Raw genomic sequence first — 10974 nt, 5'->3', positions numbered from 1 at the left:
CCCACAGAAAACAGTATCCTCAAAAATAAAATACATTACAGCAGTAATAATATCCTTTAATTAGCCCCTACAGTAATAATGTCCCACATCTTACTCCCATTGTCTTCATCCTGCCCCCATTGTCTCCATCCTGCCCCCAATGTCTCCATCCTGCCCCCATGTTTCCATTTGTCTCCATCCTGCCCCCAATGTCTCTCCATCCTGCCCCCCAATGTCTCTCCATTCTGCCCCAATGTCTCTCCATTCTGCCCCCATTTCTTTCCATTCTGCCCCAATGTCTCTCCATTCTGCCCCCATTTCTTTCCATTCTGCCAATGTCTCTCCATTCTGCTCACGTCTCCATTCTGCCTCCATGTGTCTATTTTGCCCCATGTCTCCATTCTGCCCCCAATGTCTCTCCATTCTGCCCCCAATGTCTCTCCATCCTGCCCCCAATGTCTCTCCATTCTGCCCCAATGTCTTTCCATTCTGCCCCAATGTCTCTCCATTCTGCCCCCATTTCTTTCCATTCTGCCAATGTCTCTCCATTCTGCCCACGTCTCCATTCTGCCTCCATGTGTCTATTTTGCCCCATGTTTCCATTCTGCCCCCAATGTCTCTCCATTCTGCCTCCAATGTCTCCATTCTGCCCCGTCTCAATTCTGCCCCGTCTCCATTCTGCCCCCAATGTCTCTCCATTCTGCCCCGTCTCCATTCTGCCACCATGTTTCTATTCTGCCTCCATGTTTCTATTATGCATCCAATGTCTCCATTCTGCTCCCCTTTCTCCATTCTGCCCCCCTTGCCTCCATTCTGCCCCAATGTTTCTATTCTGCCCCAATGTCTCCATTCTGCCCCCTTGTCTCCATCCTGCCTTCCCTGTCTCCATTTTGCCCCCCTGTCTCCATTCTGCCCCCTTGTCTCCATACTACCCCCTGGTTTCTATTCTGCCCCCAATGTCTCCATTCTGCCCCCGTCTCCATTCTGCCCCCCATGTTTCTATTCTTCCCTCCATGTCTCCATTCTGTCCCCCCTTGTCTCCATTCTGCCCCCATGTTTCTATTCTGCCACCCTTGTCTCCATCCATACTGCCCACTGGTTTCTATTCTGCCCCCAATGTCTCCATACTGTCCCCTTGTCTCCATTCTGCCCCCTATCTCCATTCTGCCCCCCCGGGCTCTATTCTGCCCCTCTCCATTCTGCCCCCTATCTCCATTCTGCCCCCTGTCTCCATTCTGCCTCCTATCTCCATTCTAACCCCTATCTCCATTCTGCCCCCGGTCTCTATTCTGCCCCATCTCCATTCTGCCCCCCTGTCTCCATTCTTCCCCCATGTTTCTATTCTGCCATCCTTGTTTCCATCCATACTGCCCTTTGGTTTCTATTCTGCCCCCAATGTCTCCATACTGTCCCCATGTCTCCATTCTGCCCCCTATCTCCATTCTGCCCCCCTGTCTCCATTCTGCCCCCCTGTCTCCATTCTGCCCCCTGTCTCCATTCTGCCCCCTATCTCCATTCAGCCCCCCGGTCTCTATTCTTCCCCGTCTCCATTCTGCCCCCCTGTCTCCATTCTTCCCCCATGTTTCTATTCTGCCACCCTTGTCTCCATCCATACTGCCCTTTGGTTTCTATTCTGCCCCCAATGTCTCCACACTGTCCCCATGTCTCCATTCTGCCCCCTATCTCCATTCTGCCCCCCAGTCTCTATTCTGCCCAGTCTCCATTCTGCCCCCCTGTCTCCATTCTGCCCCGTCTCCATTCTGCCCCCCTGTCTCCTTTCTTCTCCCCTGTCTGCATTCTGCCCCCATGTTTCTATTCTGCCACCCTTGTCTCCATCCATACTGCCGTCTGGTTTCTATTCTGCCCCCAATGTCTCCATACTGCCCCTGTCTCCATTCTGCCACCTATCTCCATTCTGCCCCCCGGTCTCTATTCTGCCCCGTGTCCATTCTGCCCCCCTGTCTCCATTCTTCCCCCCTGTCTCCATTCTGCCCTGTCTCAATTCTGCCCCCCATGTCTCCATTCTGCCCTCAATGTGTTTCCATTCTGCCTCCAATATGACTCCATTCTCCCCCAATGTGACTCCATTCTGCCCCCAATGTCTCCCATTCTGCCTCCATGTTTCCCATTCGACCCCCCCATGCCTCCATTCTGCCCTCAGTGTCCCTCACCCTGCCCCCACCCTGTGTGGTTTTGGTGATTTTTTTCCTCTATAGACTTCTATGTGGAGCATAAAGAAACGTCTGTAAGAAACTGCAGATACTTTTTTAAGTGCAGAATCAAAGCTTTTCTGTACTGTAAAAAACAATTAAAAACGCGGTTTCACATCTGCACCAAAATGCATCAAATAAGGGGGAAAAAGCCTAAAATAGTGCACCAAAGATGCAATAACCAGAGGAGATTGTTATTGTGTAGATTGGTGCACAGTATTTATGCTACTTGTGAACACGGCCTTACAGACACAAAAAAGCCAGATGTCATATAGTGAAACTACACAGAGATGAGAAAGTTCTGAAGGGTCCGACTGTGAATGAGGGAATAAAAAATAATCCACAGGTCCCAACTAGAGAAGAGCAGGACGCACAGATGATATTGCAGCAGCCCGGGCTAATCTAAAGCCGCGACAGGGCCTCCCGTCCAGCCACCAATTACCACTGACCTGGATGCTGGACCTGAGTCCCATGAGTCGATCCTCTCATCTCTAGTCCCAGCCGTCCTGGATACAGCAGACAGTCCCGGATTTAGGTCTATGCCCTACAGTCACGAGTTTCTGCTGAATGTCCCTCACTGCCACCGCCCCTCTGATAACTGTTCCTACCGGGGGAGAAAGACATGGTAAATGGGCATGGCTTGGGGTGTGGATAGGGGCGTGGTCAGACTACGCCTGCCGCATGGTTTCGCCCTCTTTCTAGTCCTCATAGGTTGGCGGTATGCTTGTACTGAGGAGATCTGGGATATCAGAGATTAGGTCCCATATTGTGCAATGTAAGGTCTGGAAAAGCTCCTTCTATCGGTCTCTGTAGCATCAGAGGAAGAACAAAGGGGAAAAGACAGGATTTTCTACATGTCGCGTTATGTAGATGTTCTGCAGATTTATCACAACCGTCCACAAGAAGAAACTGCCATCACAGAGCCGCCTTTAGCTGTTGGAAAAAAAAATTTTTTGTCACAAAAGTTTTTTTTTGTCACAAAAAGACATTGGATGTGCCTAAAGATGTAATAACGATAGTATCACAAACTTTTTGTAGCTATTACAATGTAGGAAGGTAACCTACAATGCAATAGATGAGGCTACAAAAAATAGGCTAATACTAATCTGGCTGGGGCTGCAGGGCACAATGCTGCAGAAAGGCTCCTCTATCTACTCCTATATAGTGAGTTTGGAACCAATGTAGCTGAATATGGATGGAACCAATACACTAATAGGAGAAATCAGGAAAAATGTTCAATTAGCAAACAAGGACAATGTATGAGGCAGTAACGCACGCTGAGCGCACTACAACCAGACGTGGCTGAAGCACACACTACAGCGTGAGCTGCACTCACACACAGAGACCTTGCAGACAGGCGTGAACAGTGCAGATGCAGAGCACTGTGCACTAGCGCTGCAAGACAAAAAAAATTCTCTATCTACTCCTATATAGTGTGTTTGGAACCAATTTAGCTGAATACGGATGGAACCACCACACTAATAGGAGATATCAGGAAAAATTATGAATTAGCAAAAAAGGACAATGTATGAGGCAGTGACACACACTGAGTGCACTACAACCAGACGTGGCTGAAGCACACACTACAGGGTGAGCTGCAATCACACACAGAGACCTTGCAGACAGCGGTGAACAGCACAGAGAACTGTGCACTAGCACTGCAAGGCACAGCAATTTATAAAGTAGCTTGGGTAAAGCAGAATAGACCAAATAGGTAGCTAAAACTGTCCCTCAGAACAACAGCGTCCTATCCCTAACTGAATTCACAGCAGTGAGCTCAAAATGGCGGCGGCGGCTTTCATAGTGCATCATGACATCATTTCAGCAGCCAATCACAGCCATGCCATTAGTTAAGATGCCTACATGCCTAACAGGATGTGCCCACTAGAGATGAGCGGTGTTCGACTAGAACTGTTCGCCAATCTGAAATTCGAGCTGTTTTGGGCGGTGTTCGAGTTGTTCGACGAACCCGAACGATTTGCAAAAAATTCGGCTGTTCGAGGTTATGTTCGATAACTGTTCGTGCACCAAAAGCGTGTCCTGCATGTCTGGCGCTATTTAGAGCAGCAATCATGCAGGGATTGTCTGCCACTCACTGTAATGCCACAGCCATGGTGGTTGTGGCATTACAGTGATTGCCCAAATCGATAGGAACAGTGCCAACAGTGAAACATGAAAAGCCGGCAATTCAGCAGCGGTATACACCGGTACCCGACAATTTAGAACCGAAAGAATAGAGCTTCACACATAGATTAGATAGATATAAACATGTCAGCCACATATATACGAAGTACAGTGAAAGTGCTGCTTACTGTACTTGTCATTTAGCGTAAAGGATTTATCAAAAAAAATAATAGTGTTTTCATGCACTGTCTCTTTAAAAAAGCCGGCCGGCAATTCAGCAGGGTACCCGACAATTTATAACAGACAGAATAGAGCTTCACACATAGATTAGATAGATAGAAACATGTCAGTCACATATATATGAAGTACAGTGACAGTGTTGATTACTGTACTTGTCATTTAGTGTAAAGGATTTATTAAAAAAAATAATAGTGTTTTCATGCACCGTCTCTTTAAAAAAGCCGGCCGGCAATTCAGCATCTGTACCCAACAATTTAGAATAGAAGGAATAGAGAATCACACATAGATTAGATAGATAGAAACATGTCAGTCACATATATATGAAGTACAGTGACAGTGTTGCTTACTGTACTTGTCATTTAGTGTAAAGGATTTATTAAAAAAAATAATAGTGTTTTCATGCACCGTCTCTTTAAGAAAGCCGGCCGGCAATTCAGCATCTGTACCCGACAATTTATAACAGACAGAATAGAGCTTCACACATAGATTAGATAGATAGAAACATGTCAGTCACATATATATGAAGTACAGTGATAGTGTTGGTTACTGTACTTGTCATTTAGTATTAAAATAAAGGATTTATTATTAAAAAAATTGGCGTGGGGTTCCCCTTAATTTTAGGCTCTAGCGGAGGTTAAGCAGACGGCTGGGGCAGATGTTTGAAGCCTGGGAAGGGGGTAATACCCACGGAGCTTCCCAGGCTACTAATATCAGCCCCCAGCTGAATACATAGCCTTTACTAGCTATTAAAATGGGGGACCCCCCAAAAAAAATGACGTGGGGTCCCCCTAATTTAATAGCTAGCAAAGGCTAGGCAGACAGCTGGGGGCTGATATTAATAGCCCAGGAAGGGAGCCATGAATATTGGCCCCCTCCCAGGCTAGAAACACCAGCCGTCAGCCGCCCCAGAAATGGCGCATTCATAGGATGCGCCAATTCTGGCACTTAGCCTCGCTCTTCCACGCTGCCCTGGTGCGGTGGCAGGGGGTAATAGGGTTGGGGTTGATGTCAGCTTATAATGCCAGCTGACATCAAGCCCAGGTTAGTAATGGAGAGGCGTCTATAAGACACCCCCATTACTAACACCATAGTCAAAGTTAAAAAGAACACAAACACCCAGAATAAAGTCCTTTAATTGAAATAAAGACACAATCCTTTATTGTTCTAAATTAAACCATACTTACCGTCACGCCCATTCCAGCTGAAGCCAACGATCTCCTGCAATAGAAGAAAAATAATAAAGCAACCTCATCCTTACCTTTCCATGGTTCCCACGACAGCTTCAGCTCTGCTACATCGAGATGACAGGCTGGACCGCAGCAGAACGCTGCCATCCAGCCTGTCATCCCGCAGACACTGAGAAGCGCAGGCATGCTTGCGCTCTGCAGTGTCTGGCTGTGACGGCATCCAGATGAGCCGAGTTCATGTCCAATGAACTCGGCGCACCTCATGCACGTCACTGACAGCGTGGGAGAATTCTCCTGCACTCAGCACTTCAGCGTGAGAATTCTCCCACGCTGTCAGTGACGTACATGAGGTCAGCTGAGTTCATTGGACATGAATGAGTTCACCTCATGCACTTCACTGACAGCGTGGGAGAATTCTCACGCTGAAGTGCTGAGTGCAGGAGAATTCTCCCACGCTGTCAGTGACGTGCATGAGGTGCGCCGAGTTCATTGGACATGAACTCGTCTCATCTTTATGCCGTCACAGCCAGACACTGCAGAGCGCAAGCATGCCTGCGCTTCTCAGTGTCTGCGGGATGACAGGCTGGATGGCAGCGTTCTGCTGCGGTCCAGCCTGTCATCTCGATGTAGCAGAGCTGAAGCTGTCGTGGGAACCATGGAAAGGTAAGGATGAGGTTGCTTAATTATTTTACTTTTATTGCAGAAGACATTGGCTTCAGCTGGAATGGGCGTGACGGTAAGTATGGTTTAATTTAGAACAATAAAGAATTGTGTGTTTATTTCAATTAAAGGACTTTTTTCTGGGTGTTTGTGTTTTTTTTAAATACTTTACTAGAAATTCATGGCGGTCATGTCTAATATTGGCGTGACCCCATGAATTTTGGGCTTAGGGCCAGCTGATAATGCCAAGCTGGCCCTAACCCCTTTATTACCCAGTGAGCCACCGCACCAGGGCCCTGGATGAGTTGGGTACAGCGCCAGAAGATGGCACTTCTATGAATGCGCCATTTTCCGGGGTGGCTGCGGACTGCATTTTGCAGCGGGGGGGACCCAGAAAGCTCGGGCCTCCCTGCGCTGCAGATTCCAGCCCCCAGCTGCCTAGTTGTACCTGGCTGGACACAAAAATAGGGCGAAGCCCCACGTATTTTTTTTTTTAATTATTTCATGAAATTCATGAAATAATTAAGAAAAAAAGGGCTTCCCTATATTGTTGTGTCCAGCCAGGTACAAATAGGCAGCTGGTGGTTGGGGGCAGCCCGTTCCTGCCTGCTGTACCTGGCTGGACACAAATATAGGGCGAAGCCCCACGTCAATTTTTTTTAAAATTATTTCATGAAACTAGATGGTGGCCCGATTCTAACGCATCGGGTATTCTAGAATATGTATGCGGCAGACCCGACGCAATCAGCAGAGCGGTGTTTAAATTTGGCGCCAAAATCGCTGACTGGTCGCGGCCAGCAACCGCGACCAATCAGCAAAGCGGTGTTGAAATTTGGCGACTATATCGCTGATTGGTCACGGCCGGCGGTCACGACTAATCAGCAGAGCGGGGTTTAAATTTTGCGCCAATAATGCTGATTGGTCGCGGTCGCGACCAATCAGCAAAGCGGTGTTTACATTTTGCGTCAATAATGCTGATTGGTTGCCGTCGCAACCAATCAGCAAAGCGGTGTTTAAATTTGGCGCCAATAATGGTGATTGGTCACGACCGCGACCATTCAGCAGAGCGGTGTTTAAATTTGGCGGCAACAATGTTGATTAGTCGCGGCCGGCGGTCGCGACCAATCAGCAGAGCGGGGTTTAAATTTGGCGCCAAAATCGCAAACTGGTCGCGGCCGGCAACTGTGACCAATCAGCAGAGCGGGGTTTAAATTTGGCGCCAATACTGCTGATTTGTCGTGGCCGGCAACCGTGACCAATCAGCCGAGCAGGGTTTAAATTTGGCGCCAATACTGCTGATTGGTCGCGGACGGCGACCGCGATCAATCAGCAGAGCAGTGTTTAAATTTGGCGCCAATAATGCTGATTAGTCGCGGCCGGCATCCGCGACCAATTAGCAGAGCGGGGTTTAAATTTGGTGCCAATCTCGCTGATTGGTCGCGGCTGGAGTCCGCGACCAATCAGCAGAGCGTTGTTTAAATTTGGCGCCAATCTCACTGATTGGACGCGTCTGGGGTCCACGACCAATCAGCAGAGCGTTGTTTAAATTTGGCGCCAAGCTCGCTGATTGGTCGCGGCCGCTATTTAAATGTGGCGCCCAAATCGGTGATTGGTCGCGGGCAGCGTCCGCGACCAATCAGCAGAGCGGTGTTTAACTTTAGCGCCAAGATCACTGATTGGTCGCATGCGGAGAGCGCGACCAATCAGCTAATCGTATTGGTGAGGACTGGGGAGCGCCGCTGCCTGGTTGGATACTTCCGCTGCGAGAACCCGGGACATGAGCGACTGGTCGCAGCAGAAGTATCCCGACCCGCAGCGCAGCTCCCCGGTCCTCCCTTGACACCCTAGCCGCTGATGTCCCCACAGTATCCGCATGGTGTTACAAAGATCCGGACATTTGTGTTAAAAATCGCTGATTGGTCGCTGGCGCTGCCAGCGACCAATCACCGATTTGGGCGCCAAATTTAAATATCGGCTGCAACCAATCACCAATCTTGGCTCCACATTTAAACACCGCTGAGCTGATTGGTCGCCGACGCTGGGCGCGATCAATCACCGATTTTGGCGCCACATTTAAATAGCGTCCGCGACCAATCAGTACAGCGGTGTTTAAATGTGGAGCCAAGATGGGTGATTGGTCGCGGCCGATATTTAAATTTGGCGCCCAAATCGGTGATTGGTCGCGGGCAGCGCCAGCGACCAATCAGCGATTTTTAACACAAATGTCCGGACCTTTGTAACACCATGCGGATACTGTGGGGAGATCAGCAGCTAGGGTGTGAAGGGAGGACCGGGGAGCGGCGCTGCGGGTCGAGATACTTCTGCTGCGAGTACCCGCTCATGTCCCGGGTTCTCGGAGCGGAAGTATCCAACCAGGCAGCGCCGCTGACATCCATGCGGCTAGGGTGTGAAGGGAGGACCGGGGAGCGGCGCTGACATCCAATTGGTCGCGGCCGCTATTTAAATGTGCCGCACAAATCGGTGATTGGTCGCCGTCTTGACCGCGACCAATCACTGATCTTGCCGCCAAAGTTAAACACTACTGTGCTGATTGGTCGCGGACGCTGCCCGCGACCAATCACCGATTTGTGCGCCAAATTTAAATATCAGCCTCATGCACGTCACTGACAGCGTGGGAAAATTCTCCTGCACTCAGCGCGAGAATTCTCCCACGCTGTCAGTGACGTACATGAGGTGAGCCGAGTTCATTGTCGGCTCATCTGGATGCCGTCACAGTCAGACACTGAGGAGCGCAAGCATGCCTGCGCTTCTCAGTGTCTGCGGGGTGACAGGCTGGATGGCAGCGTTCTGCTGCGGTCCAGCCTGTCATCTCGATGTAGCAGAGCTGAAGCTGTCGTGGGAACCATGGAAAGGTAAGGATGATGTTGCTTTATTATTTTTCTTTTATTGCAGGAGATCGTTGGCTTCAGCTGGAATGGGCGTGATGGTAAGTATGGTTTAATTTAGAACAATAAAGGATTGTGTCTTTATTTCAATTAAAGGACTTTATTCTGGGTGTTTGTGTTTTCTTTTAACTTTGACTATGGGGTTAGTAATGGGGGTGTCTTATAGACGCCTCTCCATTACTAACCTGGGCTTGATGTCAGCTGGCATTATAAGCTGACATCAACCCCAGCCCTATTACCCCACTGCCACCGCACCAGGGCAGCGTGGAAGAGCGAGGCTAAGTGCCAGAATTGGCGCATCCTATGAATGCGCCATTTCTGGGGCGGCTGACGGCTGGTGTTTCTAGCCTGGGAGGGGGCCAATATTCATGGCTCCCTTCCTGGGCTATTAATATCAGCCCCCAGCTGTCTGCCTAGCCTTTGCTAGCTATTAAATTAGGGGGGACCCCACGTCATTTTTTTGGGGGGGTCCCCCATTTTAATAGCTAGTAGAGGCTATGTATTCAGCTGGGGGCTGATATTAGTAGCCTGGGAAGCTCCGTGGGTATTACCCCCTTCCCAGGCTTCAAACATCTGCCCCAGCTGTCTGCTTAACCTCCGCTAGAGACTAAAATTAAGGGGAACCCCACGCCAATTTTTTTTAATAATAAATCCTTTATTTTAATACTAAATGACAAGTACAGTAACCAACACTGTCACTGTACTTCATATATATGTGACTGACATGTTTCTATCTATCTAATCTATGTGTGAAGCTCTATTCTGTCTGTTATAAATTGTCGGGTACAGATGCTGAATTGCCGGCCGGCTTTTTTAAAGAGACAGTGCATGAAAACACTATTATTTTTTTTAATAAATCCTTTACACTAAATGACAAGTACAGTAAGCAACACTGTCACTGTACTTCATATATATGTGACTGACATGTTTCTATCTATCTAATCTATGTGTGAGGCTCTATTCCTTCTTGTCTAAATTGTCGGGTACCGGTGTATGCCGCTGCTGAATTGCCGGCCGGCTTTTTTAAAGAAAGCGTCTTCTGAGCAGTTTGTCAGCTTTTGGACACCTTTGAAGGTGTTTTCTATGTGTTTCTATGTGTTTTTGTTTGCCTGCCATTGGTTTTAACGGTGTTCGACGGTGTTCTAAGGTGTTCGACGAACAGTTCCTCGAACATCCCGGTGTTCGACGAACCGAACCGAACCCGAACACTACGGGGGTGGCTCAACACTAGTGCCCACACTTCTTAGGATCCTCATTGGCTGAATAAAATGAAACTGGCTCATTGCATTATGGGAACTTCAGATTCCGGCATACGATATTGTAAAAGTATCGGAATTAAGTATCGGAATTCCGATACTGCGACTATCGGCCGATACCCGATATTTCAGTATCGGAATGCTCAACACTAGTAAAGAGGAGACTTTGTGCAGCAGGCCTTCATGGTAAAATAGCTGCTAGGAAACCACTGCTAAGGACAGGCAACAAGCAGAAGAGACTTGTTTGGGCTAAAGAACAAAAGGAATGGACATTAGACCAGTGGAAATCTATGCTTTGGTCTGATGAGTCCAAATTTGAGATCTTTGGTTCCAACCACCGTGTCTTTGTACTACGCAGAAAAGGTGAATGGATGAACTCTACATGCCTGGTTCCCACTGTGAAGCATGGAGG

Source organism: Phyllobates terribilis, unplaced genomic scaffold (assembly GCF_046119375.1).
Source record: "Phyllobates terribilis strain yellow unplaced genomic scaffold, ASM4611937v1 Scaffold_292__1_contigs__length_2399606, whole genome shotgun sequence".
NCBI lineage: Eukaryota > Metazoa > Chordata > Amphibia > Anura > Dendrobatidae > Phyllobates > Phyllobates terribilis.
The sequence above is the reverse complement of the archived record's forward strand: the minus strand, read 5'-3'. Positions refer to the sequence as shown.